The sequence below is a fragment of the Lissotriton vulgaris genome, chromosome 8 (genome assembly GCF_964263255.1).
Source record: "Lissotriton vulgaris chromosome 8, aLisVul1.2, whole genome shotgun sequence".
In the NCBI taxonomy this organism is placed as follows: Eukaryota; Metazoa; Chordata; class Amphibia; order Caudata; family Salamandridae; genus Lissotriton; species Lissotriton vulgaris.
Window position 1 is genome coordinate 182,104,569 of NC_141696.1, and position 16,183 is coordinate 182,120,751.

Consider the following 16,183-nt stretch of genomic DNA (forward strand, 5'->3'; position numbering starts at 1 on the left):
CATGCAAAAACCTTACATCCTAGAGGGATATAGTGGGCCAACTCATTAACAGCAACAGATGTAGACTAAGGGGTCTATTATGATGTAGGGCGGATCAGCACCACCCGCATGGCGTGGCGATCCACCCTACATCATCCCCCGCCCGCCTCCCATTTCCCGGCCATATTATGTTGGCGGGTGCCGCTGCAGACGGGAAGACCGTCCACCGCTTTTCTGCCGGGCGGAAAAGGGTTGCATATGGTGGCGGTGTCAGCTAGACACCAACAGCCATATTACGATGCCAGCAAATTCCTGAGGCTGGTGGGGGAGTGGGGGAACACATGGGGGGTACCTATGGTGCTCCCCTGCATTTGCATGGAAGACGTGGCAGGCACCTAGCGATGCCTGCCACGTTGTGCATTCAAATGCACAAATGCCTTTTTAGAATTGCGGCAGGTGCTGCTGAAAATGCAAAATATGCAGGATGAGCCATCCATTGTGGCGGGTGCATCCGAATTGCCCATGCAGCAACGCTACTGCCTTAGCGGGTGGTCCCATTTCCCAGGCCGATGGTGGGTGGACAAAGTACACCCGCCATCATACAATACCACAAACACAAGCACACCTAGAAAATCAGCAAGAATATCCTGTGCCATTGAACTAATGGCTCTAGATCAGTACAACTTCACAGTTTACACTGAGGATTCTGACCAGCTCGCAGTCGGACAAAAACATCAATACTCGACCACTTGCGCAGTGGTAAGGAGTAAAATGAAGGATGGAGTCTACCAACCTCTCAAAACATTTACACAGCCACTAGGTGATTGCACGGCACAGCAGGCTGAAAGAAAAGCTCTAATTATGGCACTAAAGAATTCTTCTCCAGAGTTCCCCACACTCATTGTCAATGTTCGCTCTAATTTGTTTCCTCTGTGTGTGGCAGTCTAGGGTCTCTGTGCGCAGCAGCCATATCTATGTGCGCCAGGAACCAGACCATGAGTGTGCGCAGTGCCAAATATCACTCCAAACTTTTGCTTAAAAAAACTGAAAAGACGGTGCATTTCCACACATACAACCCATGAACCGAAGTGAGCTAAAGAATGATGATGGATTCAACCCAGATCTGTGACTGGGGGTGAAAGTCTGAAAAGTTTCAGCGCTCTCCTTGTGTTTGCATTTTGCACTATGCTATCTGAGAATCATTGCATGACACACATGAGTGATGTATGTTTGTTTTTTTAATTTATATCAAAAGGGGAGGGAGTAAAAGTTGTTTGATCAATGGATCAACGGACACGGTTTTCCACACAGGAAGGTGGAAGGTCCAGTTACAGCTTGTGTCCGTGTCTTGCACTATGGAAACAAAGGGAGGTTGCTGCACTGTTCCTATGGAAAGTGAGGGAAGTGTTAGCTGGCATGACCACAGATGTTAGAGTAACATCCTGGGGCATCCATTTTGTTGGATGTAATTGCCTCACACACCCCGAAGGATGTCATGCTTCATCATCGGCGGTTGCTCCTCGTCGGGGAGGCGGTGCAATCCCCGACGGGCTCACATCAAAGAGGGGCTCTTTGGCGGAGATCTTTTTCCAACTGCCTTATGGTGAGGTGGGGGTGTGTGGGCTGGGCTAGGTATAGTGGTGTGAGGGATATTAAAATGTAGCAAGGGGTACCGGAAATCAGTTTATTCTGGGGGTCCCCTGGCTGCAGTTAAAAAAGTGGGGTTAGCTCACTAGGTGTCAGCAGGCTAGGTCGGGTGACCCTAGATGAGACTAAAGGTGATGTTGGTCGACATGTTTCACGCTGTGGGTCTAGTCACCCGCGATTCATCAGGACCTTATTAATGTGCAAGGGAAAACATGCTAGTGTCATGTGTCAATTCGTTACCTCTGTGGGTACTCCTATGCCTAATGCTTAAGGATTACATGCCACATGAGGGGTCGGCGGGACTAAACATCAGGGAAGAGCCCAGGGTTTTAGCTCCATTCTCCCGTGTCCGCGCAGTCTGACCTACCCTTCTCCGCCGAGCTCGAGTAGATTTTTTTAATTTCACAGCCCTGATGAAGTCCTAAAGGTAAGAAACGCTTTGGGTGGGTTGATTGAAAAATGTGTTTATCTTGAGCATAAATAAAAGTTGGGCTCTAAACATATTCTCAAAACTCCTGGGGGATTAATTTTGTCAAATTCTGTGTATTGGATTGATTTTTGGAATTCTGGCTAATGTTGTTGAAAATGTATGCCTGGAATAGAGCATATATATAAAAACAAATCTGATATAATTACGCTTCTTTTGAATTTGCTTTGAGTTTTCATCTACATTGTCCTTCAAATCAAGCGACTCTTCTCCTTCCTTTACTGCAATCATCAAATTAAGTGGAGGATTCACATACCTGCTAAAGTGAATCCTGTTCACAGTAAATGTAATTGGCTCCAACAAGGCGCACAACGCCCATTAGGCTCAAAGGGCTTCAGTCCCCCCCTCTTGTGTGTCAGCCTTGGCTGAGACAGCTTCCCGGGCACACACAACCGCACCCAAGTACTTCACGGGTCTTTAAAAGACCATTTACTTGCCAACGAGGCTTTGTTGCATTTTCTTAGAGCCCCCTGCATCTCCACTCTGCATAATAGTGCTGGAAGAATTTTCCCCCAAATACCCCTCCCCCCAAGCCCCCCAAAAAATGTGCCTCTAGTTGCGACTCTGGCTCCCATCCTGGTCATTCATTCTTACATTCTGCAGATAATAAAATGAGTACTGCTGTATTGGGTAACAAGCCACTTGGAGTCATATTATCAAGAACGCAATTATCGCTGTTTTAGCAGCAGGAAACTGCCTCTAAAACAGCGATAATGGGCTTGATAATATGCCCTTGTGAATTCCTATAGAAGCCCAGGTTTGCTGTCCTCCACACCAGAACCTGGGTTTCTATTGAAATTCTGTAGGGCATATTATCAAGCACCTTATCGCCGCTTTAGTGTCAGATTCCTGAAGCTAAAATGGCGATAATGTTATCACAGTTCTTGATAATATGGCCCTCGTTGTTGACAGACACCAGTGCTTGATTTGCGCCAGTGGCAGGAGGCGGTGGGCATCGGCGGTTCTGGATGTATTTATTATAATAGGATCTCCATCCAAACAGAGAAAGGCAGAAAGGGCGAATGGGGAATACAAAGACAGGAACACAGTAGGAAATGGTGAAAGAAGAGATTAAAAGGGAACCTACATGCATAAAAATAAAGAGACAGGAAGTGTAGAAAATGGAAGAGTCATGATGCGTCATCAAGACGAAACAGTGCTGGTTATCTGCAATGCCGGAATTCAGTAGCTACAACAGCAATCGCTTAATAAATACTGTGGGCGCTTCCACGTAAGAATACTTTACATATTAAGTGCTGTTTACAGTCCCCACCCAACGTCAGTATACGTGGCGCCAGTCACCATTTGAAAACGCTCTCTATGTTTTGTAATATTGTGCGTTGAGTCACTTCTACTCGGAATTTAGACTTTCATACCTGTTTGTTTACAAACCTGGTTTATTTAATAATTGGCAGTAGCCTGGCAAGGTTTCAGAAATAAATGGGCCTTTCGGTTGAGAGACAGCGCTTTCCCGCTGCTAAAGAATCTCGGGTGCGCCAGATGAATTGTTAGCATCTTTTATTCCCCACACACTTTATCGTCTTTTATTCACCACACATTTTTTACTTTAGATCCAGGCAGGCAAATGTGGACTCGCCATTTTACAACCAGATACATCAATTCAGGACGCTCACGTTATTTTGAGAGGAGTCATCTATTCTGCATTATAAGTATATATAGATGCAGTCGAGTCGTCTCTAAATATGGGAAAATATTCAGAAATGTGTTTTTAGAAAATTGTGGATAACCTCTGACAACTAGGAAGTGAAAACGAAAATGTTTTTCACAGTTTATCAAGTTAGTTCGAAGCTAATGAACACAATTAAACTGAGCTCGTTGTATATTAGTATAATTATCCTGATTTTTTACGGAGCAGCCTAAGTGATATATATTTAGAACGTGAGTGGCTCTCTCTTGCGCACATTCCCCTCCTGAGCTACGGGGGCCCCTTTGTGGGTCTTGATAACAAAGTGCTAATCTGCTCTCACCACCACATACACCTTGTCTCTGCGTCCTGCTACAGGGGCTCTGCACAATCGCGTTGCTCAATGAAGTGCCCCACTGCAACAATGCCACTGATACAATCATGTGATCCAGTGATTCAGTGTGAGTCACTCTATATTGAGGTGCTCCGTGTCCAGCCCTGGGTGCCTCAGCCGAGCCTCCATAACGGCGCCTCAATCTGTGGCGGTAGCAGGGGTAGTCTATATTTACAGCAGCCCCCTTTTTTGGCATGTCATGCCTCCTTCCTTTCTGATGGGATTTGTCCCTATATTAGTTCATAATAATATTATAACAACTATTATTGCTACAAGGAGTCGAAATTGTTTTTAGGAGCTATTTCCGAAAGTCAGGGTTGCTGAATCCCAAGGCTGCCTAGTTTTGACAGTAATGCAGCAAGCCCAAAAGCACGAGGTCCACACACACTGATCCACCGAAGTGTAGGGTCCCAGAAGTGTAGGGATACATGTTGTAGGGAAGCCACTGGCTGATGAAGCTGCAAAGGCAACAGTGAGAACTACGGCCGTAGCTGCAATAAGTCATTCCCATGCAAGGGTAGATGAACACATCATGGTGGCTGTCACAGACTCATGCTGTAGCACCCCATTACCAAAGCTGAATACAGCAAATGAACCCCTACCTACTGAGCGTGCAAAACATTCTGTTTGTTCATATTCCCAGAGTGGGTGATGGCATCTTCCAAATTCAAATCGTAGACCAGAGTTGATTGTGGCAGTACATGAGGGGTTAGCCTCTGCTCATGCTGGTGTGGTGGCTACAGTTTCCCTCATACAGCAGCGTTACTGTTGGCCAGGTCTATATAAACAGACTGAAGATTATGGGGGTGATAATGATCGTCTCGGGGATTGGGACCGGCCACCTATATGGCGGTGATCCCGCACATGACATTACAAAGCTACCGCCACTTTGCTAATGGGCAGAAAAGGAAAATAACCTTGATTACATTCACCCAAACCCAACCTCAGATCTGAGAATGTAAGTATGGACATCATCATAACAGGAAACTTCAATATGTGGTTAATGTGGGACATACCCACAAATGAGATAATATAGGCACAAGATGGCGACAGGGCAACACCAATTCAAGATCAACCCGGGTGGCACAAAGAGGATAAGAAAGGATGGGCACTCCAAGGAAACATGGAACACCTTGGATTGAGAGCCTTAAATGGACAATTCCTCCTGACAACGCACCAGGTCTTTCATATCTAACAAAGACAGGTGCGTCTCCAAATTGACTGTACACTAGTCAGTCTTCCCCTACTGATCAATATCACTACATTCGGCTTTGACGAAAAAATGGTCAGCGACCATCGACCCCAAGTGTCACCCTCAATATCAGGTTGGATAAGTTTGATGTTTCAGTTGACTTAGTCCCATAAAGTTAAATAATCAACCTCAAATGCACTCAGTGACCCATCAATTCCCTTCCAGGCTTGGCCATTGAGGCCAATCTTCTACTAGCAAACACTTACAATCTAGGGGGAGATCTCATCTTGAGCTGGGAAACATTCACCTTAAAAACTCATAGGCCAGTCAATAAATCTTAAAACGCAAAGGATGCACTTTACAAAAAGAGGAGGAACCAGTCATCTAATTAGGATCCCCCAAAAAAGGACAAACCAGCTGTTGAGAAGCCTCAAAAGGTCACCAGTGTATCAAGAAATAATATGCAACCTAAGGAAAGCACAAAGACCTTTGAAGGTGGCAAAAAGAAAACCTCAAAGGGGGATATGGAATTTATTTTGGATAAAACTACTACATGAAGCTAGGTCAAATAATTCCGCAAAGTTCTGGCGCACCATAAACACATTGGGCGGCACTCTCCCTAAAGTGGCTTCCTCCAACATCTCGGAGCCAGCATGGTACCACTTCTTTTTTTTTTTTTTTTTTTTTAACTGCCAATTAAATAGATTTTATTTATCAGGACTCAAAGTTTGTTACAGTACAGATAAGTAAAGTGCAATGCTGTTCTCTCCTCTCGCCCCAGGTTCAAGTACTCTGAATGCCCAGTAGTTGCACAGCAGCTTCAATGTGAAATCGGGTTTGCTTTTCAAACAGCTACTGTTACAAATTTGTGTCCTTGGATCACCTTTGACGACAAAACCCTGCGGAACAAATTACTCTTTTAATCGACTTCTTCGATAGTGGGTCCAGATGAGCCACCGCTGCCAGCTGGAGCGCCGCCTGCGCCTGGGAACCCTCCGGGCATGCCGCCGGGCATCCCACCAGCACCCTGGTACAGCTTGGTGATGATCGGGTTACACACCTTCTCCAACTCCTTCTGCTGATGCTCGAACTCCTCCTTCTCGGCAGTCTGTTTCTTATCCAGCCAGGCAATTATTTCGTTGCATTTCTCCATAATCTTCTGTTTGTCCTCGTCACTGATTTTCCCTTGCAGTTTCTCGTCTTCCACCGTTGCCTTCATGTTGAATGCATAGGATTCCAGAGAGTTTTTGGACGACACCTTGTCGCGCTGTTTTTCGTCCTCCGCTTTGTATTTCTCAGCCTCTTGGACCATTCGCTCAATGTCTTCTTTACTGAGGCGACCTTTGTCGTTTGTGATGGTAATCTTGTTCTCCTTTCCGGTGCTCTTATCCACAGCAGATACATTCAGGATACCGTTGGCATCAATGTCGAATGTCACCTCGATCTGAGGAACGCCTCGAGGAGCTGGCGGAATACCAGTCAACTCAAACTTGCCCAACAAGTTGTTATCTTTAGTCATGGCCCTCTCGCCTTCGTACACCTGAATCAGTACACCAGGTTGGTTGTCAGAGTAGGTGGTGAAGGTCTGCGTCTGCTTGGTGGGGATGGTGGTGTTTCTTTTGATCAGCACGGTCATGACACCTCCAGCAGTCTCAATACCCAAGGACAAGGGGGTGACATCGAGCAACAGCAGATCTTGAACATTTTCAGACTTGTCTCCAGAAAGGATGGCCGCCTGCACCGCTGCACCATAAGCCACTTCTACACCTCCATCACCAGAGCCCGTTTTGAGGAGCTGAATGCTGATTTGTTCAGGGGAACCCTCGATCCCGTTGAGAAGTCCCTCCGTGATGCCAAGCTCGACAAGAGCCAGATTCATGACATTGTCCTGGTCGGAGGATCCACTCGAATTCCGAAGATCCAGAAGTTGCTCCAGGATTTCTTCAATGGCAAAGAGTTGAACAAGAGCATTAATCCTGACGAGGCTGTGGCTTATGGTGCAGCGGTGCAGGCGGCCATCCTTTCTGGAGACAAGTCTGAAAATGTTCAAGATCTGCTGTTGCTCGATGTCACCCCCTTGTCCTTGGGTATGGTACCACTTCTTATACAATTATTTTAATAAACAATCACAAGTTGAACAATCCCCCACACAAAGCGAAGAATCGGTGGCCAACAACCCCAAGGAACATCTTACAGTGAGGTGAGCCTAGGCCATAACCAGGTTCCACATTAGTACTTCCCTTGTTCAAAAACAAATTGCCAAAGGCCATAGAGAGGGGGTACCAGGAGCAGGCGGCATACCACCTGCTATATACATGGAAGACTTAACATTCTGGGCCACCATGCTAGTCCTGAGCTTCTCAACCATCCTGGAGAAGAATTGCGTCCCACCCTTATGACATGGCTCGATTCTAGCTCTCTTCTTCAAGGGTGGGGTACAGGATATCCCTGGGAATTATTGTTTGATAGCTTTAATTGACAATAAGGCAAAACACTTTGCAAGTGTGCTGCTAGACTCATCACAAACATGGTCAGAGACAAACAAAATCATACCCCTTAATCCAACTGAGTTCATGAAGCATACTGGGACAACTGTGAACCTACTTGTACTCTCCTTGCTGATCAATAATGTGTAACTTAACAGCCGGCATGTCTATATGGGCTTCATCGGTTACCAATCAGCTTTTGATAGGGTTGACAGGGGGAAGCTGTGGCAGAAACTTGCTCACCTCAATATCCCGGACACCCTGCGGAGGGCCCTGCAGTTGCTGCATCATAAAAATTAGGTCAGAATTAAAATCGGAGATGGATTACACCTGTCACGGCCTATAATCACTACGCAAGGCCTACAGTAAGGCTGCGTTCTAGAAACTAACTCTATTTTACCTGTTTTTATCTGATCTGACCCAGGCCCTAAATATCATCAATTCTCATTCACCCAAATTGGTGGGATTTCACCTTTCAAACTTATTATATGCAGACAACCTGTTCTTATCAGTAAAACAAAGATTGGCCTGCAACACCTTCTGGATGCTACAGCTGCATTTTCAACTAGGAATGGCCTGCTGATAAACAAAAAGAAAACAAAGTTCCTTGTGGTTCGTGGTGCAAGATCACGAAAGCTGATGTGATCTCTAGAGCAAGAAAAACTACGTGCAACTGGATCCCAAACATACTTAGGAGTCCAATTTAACGACAATAGTAGATACAGGAGCCAGATGAATGTAATAAAAAAGAAAGGCACCGCATTATCATTCACCCTCAGATCCTTGTACAGCAAGCTCAAAGAATTCACACTTACGCCCATCCTTCAGGTGGTCCAGGCAAAAATCCTCCCAACCCTAGCATATGGGAGTGAGGCTCTTAAAGGGCAGAGGAGTGAGATTCTTGACAAAATGCTGACAAAGATATACAGATTAATCTTCAAGCTCCCTTCCTACACCTCACCAGCTCAAATCAGACTGGAATTCGGCATATACGGCAGGGCCCTGGAACGTAAAACATCCTCTGCAATAAGCTGCCATATGCTTAGGGCCACAAAGGAAGGCACTTTGGGCCATCACCTATGGATTGAACTGGGCACAAAAAAATAGGTCAGTGGAAAGTCTTACTTGTCACAAGCCGTTCTCACACTTGGCCTAACAACCATCTGGGACCTAACTATAAGCGACCAGGAATTCAAATGGGTGGCAAAAATCAGCACAAAACGGCTCTCACAAATAGAAGATAAAAGCCGTCTTTCAGCACGTAAACACGGTTGGATGACATTGTGTACCTATCAATACTTGAAACCACAGCACTACTTACACAAATTCTACAAAGAATGGAACAAAGCCCAGTTTATTAAGCCAAGGATGAAGGCAATCCCTATCCCAACCCATTATCCATCGTGAAAAAGGGGTGAGAAACAGGCAACCTGCCAGCTCTGCAAACAGCAAAAGGAAGACATAATGCATGTATTGTTCCCGTGCCCCTCCATCCTAGAGGTCAGAAGGGTTTTGTTATGCAGGGAGTGACTAGCCAAGGGCACAAAATCCTGCAGGGAAGCAGTCCTATCTTGCTCAGACCCATCTAATAACACTTTGATTTGCGCTCTGGTCAAATATATTAACTGTCTCTTGAAAATAGTCGAGGCCTTGGATCCTGTAGGAGAAGGGCAGAGAGGTGACAAAGTTCCCAATGCCCCTAGGTCTGGACTCCCGAAATTTCATGTCATCTGAATTTTCTTTTTGCAAGTAGCCATCATCTGGTCAGGGAGGCCAGGTGTCTAAATAGAGCACCAACTTCTGTGGTAACAAAGGCTGAACTCTAGAGTGTTCTTAGATACTGTATCCTGTTCCTATAGTCCTAAAGTTAAAAAAATAATAACGTTTTAAAGCTCAAAGTATTTTAGGACAAGGCTATCCTAACCCACAACCATTTGAACATACAGAACTACTCAAACAGGTGCTTTTCGGAGCAAGGGTGCTAACAGTTCGACTCCTTCTCCTCTCTTATGCAGGCATTGTATAAAGAAGGACTACTGTTTTAGAAATAAGAAATTCTGTACACAAGTTCTTCCCTTATTGCAAGGATTTTACTTTTCATTTGTATTAAGTATGCATTATATTAAGAGAAACCCAGTTCATGAAAAATGGGAAATTTTAGATACAAAGTTATTTTACTCATGTTGCAACGGTATTTATTAATCATGCAATACATGCAACATAATAATAATAATAATAATAATAATAATAATAATAATAATAATAATAATAATAATAATAATTGTTGGAACTGGGGGTCTCTAGTTGGCAATGGTTTGCACCTTTGTCCAAATAGGAACCCTTGCTTCTAGTCAGAGTGAGGGGGCTACACTCCTAAAATAACCCCTGCTCAACCCTGTGGTAGCTTGGCACGAGCTTATCTTGGAGGCAGTGTGTAAAGCATTTCTGAACACATACAGTAGTACAGCGAAAACACTACAGATGGACGCAACACAGGTTTTATAAAAATAAGTATTCTTTATATAGATTTAACACAAGAACCAAACGACAAAAATCCACAATACAGTATTATGAAAATAACTTTAAGATGGTAGAAATAGCTTAGTTCACTTTAGATGGTTTAAATGCGACACGTTTCTCACAAAGTACCTTAGGATACGTAACAAAAGTTTGCAGGGAGAATGATGCGTTAGTTTCTTGATTTGGGGGAGGCAATGCTTCTGTTCCTCAGTGCTTGCGCAAAGTAGGCGATGCTTCTGTTCCTTACCCGAGAGGAGGCGATGCCACAATCTTGTGGTGCGTCTCGGTTGCGATGCGACAAGATGGCTTCTTTGATGCAATGCTACGACATGAAGGCGATGTGTGCATGCCTGCCGTCCGTGCAGCGACTCTGGAACTTCTAAGCCACGACAGGCCCTGCGACACGCTTCTCTGGTGATGCGACAGCGACACTTGCGGTGGCGACACGCTTCTACGGGGATGCGATGACAAACCGCTGCGACGCGGACACGCTTCTCCAGTGATGCGACGGTGATCCTTGCGGTGGCGACACGCTTCTCCGATGATGCCCACTGGCTGCATTTGATCTACAGGCCCTGGGCACACATGGGACACTGTACTAGGGACTGACAAGTAAATCAAATAAGGTCAATCATGGAGTCACTAATCCATTACAAGAATTTACAATAGGGAGCACTTACACTGTGGCATTGAATAGCAGTTGCACAGTGCCCAAAGCATGTAACCATCGAAAACATATCAAAAACAGAGGAGACAACAGTGCAAAATGCTAGGGAGACTCACGCCAATGGTACCAGGTCTAACAATAATAATAATAATACATTAGTTTGAAGAGTAGCCTAATGTTTTGCTTTTAGAAATGTTAGAGCAGATAGAATAAATTGGAAGCTTGTTATGAGTTACACCAAGCGGCGCGATGAGACGGATCCTCCTGTACCATGCAGTCCGGATCGCTGATGCATTCAAGGTAGTATGCAACTTTGTTCTGTGATGGGAATGGGGGGAGTTTACCTGTTTCAAGGAGACTATGCAACCTGAGTGGTCTGAGTTTGGAAGAGTTGGTGGCAAGAGACTCTAGAGAAGGTATGGATTGCATTTTTAATTATGTCTTAGAATAGTTAGAAGAAACTGTCCTGATTCTGCAGATGGAAGACCTTTGTCTAACTGTGCTACTTGAGATTTCATATTAAAGATAGGCTCTTGAACAGTTGTGCTTTCTTGCTCTGAATCTTAACTTGGTTCCCTTCAGAAGCAAACAAGCTTAGGATTTTTCCCTGCTACCCTTAGATGCTTTATTTAGTTTAGGGACGTTCCTTTATGCAACTGATTCTTGCTCTGGTTTGCATGTTGCACTCTTTAAACACTTTATGTTACCACCACCCTGTTATTATATTGCTGGATTAAATAATTATACTGATTTTCTGTTTAATTTAACAATGATTTACTAAATGAATAAAACCAGTAACTTTGATTAATTTGCTAATAAACCTTCATAGTTTGGAAACCATCCTCCCAGTCATTCTTTTGAAACCAAAAGGGTATCACTGTAATTTAATGTATTTCACTGATGTTAGCTCCCAGAATACACTTACAGCTGCTACCAACAGGTCCATGCGAACAGTGGCGTAATCTGTTTGAGGACTACACCAGAGCCTAAAAATATAGAAAATTGTGCTGTGTCAAAGGGAAACAGCACAAACAGGGTCTTTTGCAGACGGAGCCCCTTTGACAGCTCCCGCATTATGACACTTGAGACATACCGCTGGGATCATTGAATAATTAGTCAGAGTTGTCCCGACACCATTAACAGCGTGGTACTCGAAAGCACGTTTGGACGGCTATATTCAGCAAATTGATTTTGCGTACGTGGCACACCATTAAAGGGTGTCCACCTATACCACTGGGGTTACTTGTTCTCTGTGTAACTAAGTCCCCCCCACCACCACTCCCGTCCTGATGAAGACCCGTCCATGAGGATATCAACTGCCCTTCCTATCCCTGGGTCGAAACGTCGACGACAATTCCCCCCACTTTGAGCCTGCATCTTCTACTGTCCCTGCTTCCCCCTTCTCTTCAAAAATAAAAGCACGGATGAACTTCCCACCGTGATACAGCAAGAAAGAATAACATTTTTTGCAAATGAGACTTTCAGGGCAGGCTCGTTGATTCACTCTAAGGATTCTTTAACCTTAGACCAACGGAAACTAAGACCTCAATTTTTCGGACCCTCTTGGTCTTTTCTATCTCACACTAGCACTTAACTTTCACTCTATCCTGTGCACGCTACTTGATGGTAACCCTTTTTGCTTTTTCAAGTTGTATAATTGTATATTGAACAATCATGAGGATTTTTTATGAAAAATAAATAGCTGAGTTTCCTCTCTATTTTAAGACACATCTAAATTTACTTTGTGGTTTGTTGGACTAATTACAGTTTTTGGGCTATTGTACTCTTTGTTTTTGTTTTCAAAAATTTTCCATTTCAAGATTAAATCGCATGAGGAATAAAAAATTGAATTATGTATTGCTAAAGAAGTACCAATAACCGTATTCAGAATCAACGTCTAGGACCACTTTATCTGTAACACTTGATACGCAGGTCCTTGGACTTCCATTGGGTCACCCCGTATATGATAACGAAAGGAAGAAAGTAGGAATAATAAAGAATGTGACCTACAAGAGCGAGTTGAAGGGGCAAGGAGTATGTGGCAGTCGTTGAAAGTTGAATGAGGAAGAATCCCAACTACATAGTCTTGGTATTGAGCAACCCTGACATTTTGGTATCATCTGCCGTGGGCTTCTGGGAAAAACTTTGGGCCCCAGCACTTAGGGCCTGATTCAGAGTTTGGTGGACTAAGTTACTCCATCACAAACATGACAGATATTCCATCTGCCTTATTACGAGTCCATTATATCCTATGGCACTTGTACTACAGCAGACGGGATATCCGTCAGAGTTTGTGACAGAGTAACCTGTCCACCAAACTCTAAATCAGGCCCTTAGTAGTTCAGCAATTAAAGCTAGCACTCACATCAATGAAATGGCCAGATAATTCCCACAGTATTGTAAATCAGTGCACCTGCATGATGACTTCTACCATGAAACAAAAGAGAACTAATCAGAAACCACTAACTCAACAACACAGTCTGGAGGAGCACATGTAGAAAACATCTCTCATAGCACAATAGAGACATTTGTGCCATGCTGACTCAACAGAAAACTTGTGATCCTTGTGTGCTCACACATACACACACACACACACACACACACAAATTCCAGAAAAAATAGGGGTACATTTACTAAGGGGATTGTACCACCCGAGCGTAATGTTTTACAACATTCTGGTGGTGCAATGCCCTGCACCATTTTACACAAAGTGGTGTTAAGCCACTTTGCATGGTCTTAACACTGCTTTGTAAATATGGTATCTGTTCACCCATTGATTTTTGATGCTGCCCCATATTTACAAGGATATGTAAATCTGAGGCAGAGCCAAAAACTAGTACCATGTCATGCAAAAGCATGTGTTAGATTAGTGAAACTAGTAGAACTACTCCCCCCCCCGTTTTTGCTTTTTCTATGTGTGTGCAGCACACAGAGAAAGAGCAAAATGCCATTAATTATGGTTTTTGTTCATGAAGGTGTCCCTTCATGCACAAAAACAATGATTAAATCATAGTGATATGCTACTTAAATGTGTGCAGCACATATAGAAGTAGCAAATTGCCATTATTGATTGTATATGTGCAAGAAGGGGTAGGAAAATAATGAAGCAGCTCATAACACCGTGGCCTGGCAGTACACGAGGCCAAAGTGAGCATCACTATTCACCCAATAAAGCAGTTGAGCAGTCTGGTAAGTATGAACTAGACACAGAAGACGAACTAAGCTGGCTTTAATTCAGACATTCAAACGATAGATCGTTTAAATACAACCACAATACTTAGCAATGGTAAGTTAAGCACCCTTCTCACACCAGCAGGCCAGCACCCCTGCACACATCTTCCACAAAACTCCAAGGTAACAGTAGATTCCAGAGCCTTGGGCATGACGTCATCCTTTATAAACAAATAGCGGCAAACAACAGCTTATGCCACCACAAACTGCACATCTCTAAACCCCAATCTTCCACACAAGCAATGCAGTAATACAGTACTGTCACCTACACACTCCCAACATTGAAAATCAATATCGATAGGGGAGATATTTGCCATCAGTTCAGATGCACATTACAGGAGACAAAACGCTACCTACCTTTCATCTGACAATCACATTAAACAGTCTCTCAGGGCCTGCAGCATCCCAACATCATCATCGTCATCAGTTGATGCTGAACACTGGGTTACCTGATCAGCGTTTGCACAAATGTAAACCCTCTTGGCAATGATTTAAAAAGCACCAGTACTATATACCAATACAGAAATTATTCTGTGAAGTGCAGCCATTTTCCAGACTTGCGAAATAGCACACCATTCAACCTCCCTCTCTCAAAAGCTGCGTTGAAGCAATTTAAAAGGATGTAGAGTTACAGCCTGATTCATGTACATGCCGTTTTGCGTGTCCCTAATAGCGAATCATAGCGATTCGCTATTGAGGACACGCAAAACGGCATTCATGTAGGAATTGCTACTTAAATAGCGATTCCTACATGTTCTTTATTTGCGAGTAGCAATTTGCTACTCGCAAATACTCCCCATTCATTCCTATGGGCCAAGAGGCCCATTGGAATGAATGGGGATTTGCGAGTAGCAATTTGCTACTCGCAACTGAGATAGCGATTTTAAGGGTGCCAGGGGTGTCCAAAGGACGCCCTGTAGCACCCCTAAAATGCACTTTTGGACAGGTGTTGCGCACACACATGTCCAAAGGACATGTGTGTGTGCTACATGCAACTTTGAAAAATGCTTTTAAAAGCATTTTTCTAAGTTTTCGCAATTTACCGCGAGGTTTGACCTCGCGGTAAATTGCGTCAAAATATAGCGAATTCGCTAATTTCTATTGGGTCATGAATAGCATTTAAGGAATCTCAAATTGAGATTCCTTAAATGTGATCGCAATTTGAGAAATCGCAATTTTTTGCGATTTCTCAAATTGCGAGTACATGACCCAATGATGAATTTCAAAAGCAATTTTTGCGGGCGCAAACGGCCGAATTCTGCGATTCGCACCGTTTGCGCCCGCAAAAATGCTTCATGAATCTGGCGGATAGTCTATTATACTACTACTTTTATATCAATAATGTTACCTTTAAACCACATTTCTCATGTACCTGTATGTTATACTGAGATGTGCAGGCCGTTTCACTTGTGAGAGCTAAAACCTCGTTTTCCCCTTGGCACTCCTAAGTGAGTAAGTTAGATTTCTGGTAGCTCAGCAGACAAACCTCCCGGCATACCTTTTATTCAAGGTCCTTTTAACTGTTTTCTCATACAACCCCTGGGCATCTGTCTTAGCTCCTGTTATTCGAAGTTTTGCTGTGACCATGGAATGTCTTCTTTGCCTATGTGAAGGAAATGAATAAATGTAATGCATTTTCTAGATGTGTTAGTATTCTATGCTCAATACATTGTTTCTTTCGTGATTGCTAACTACTTTGCTTTATTGTTAATAAACACTTTTCCGGACTTAGAATATGCTGAGAGATTGCTCGGTATTTAACAGAAAGAATCCACAACCAGAGGCACTAGCTGCAGATTCAGTGGTCTGGAAACCAGCATGGAGCTGCCCACAAGCTCACTAGGCAAGTTGAAGCAGCCTAGAAGCCTAACTTTAGGGAAGAAGAGATGCTTATCAGTGCACACTAGGCACAATATCATGAAATATTCTAACAAA

The 16,183-nt window shown here is 43.8% G+C and overlaps 1 pseudogene; it reads right to left on the minus strand.

Moving 5' to 3' along the window:
- Positions 1 to 6,043: 6,043 nt before the first annotated feature.
- LOC147696839 (heat shock cognate 71 kDa protein pseudogene) lies at positions 6,044 to 15,835 on the minus strand (annotated as a pseudogene).
- Between the last annotated feature and the right edge of the window lie 348 nt (positions 15,836 to 16,183).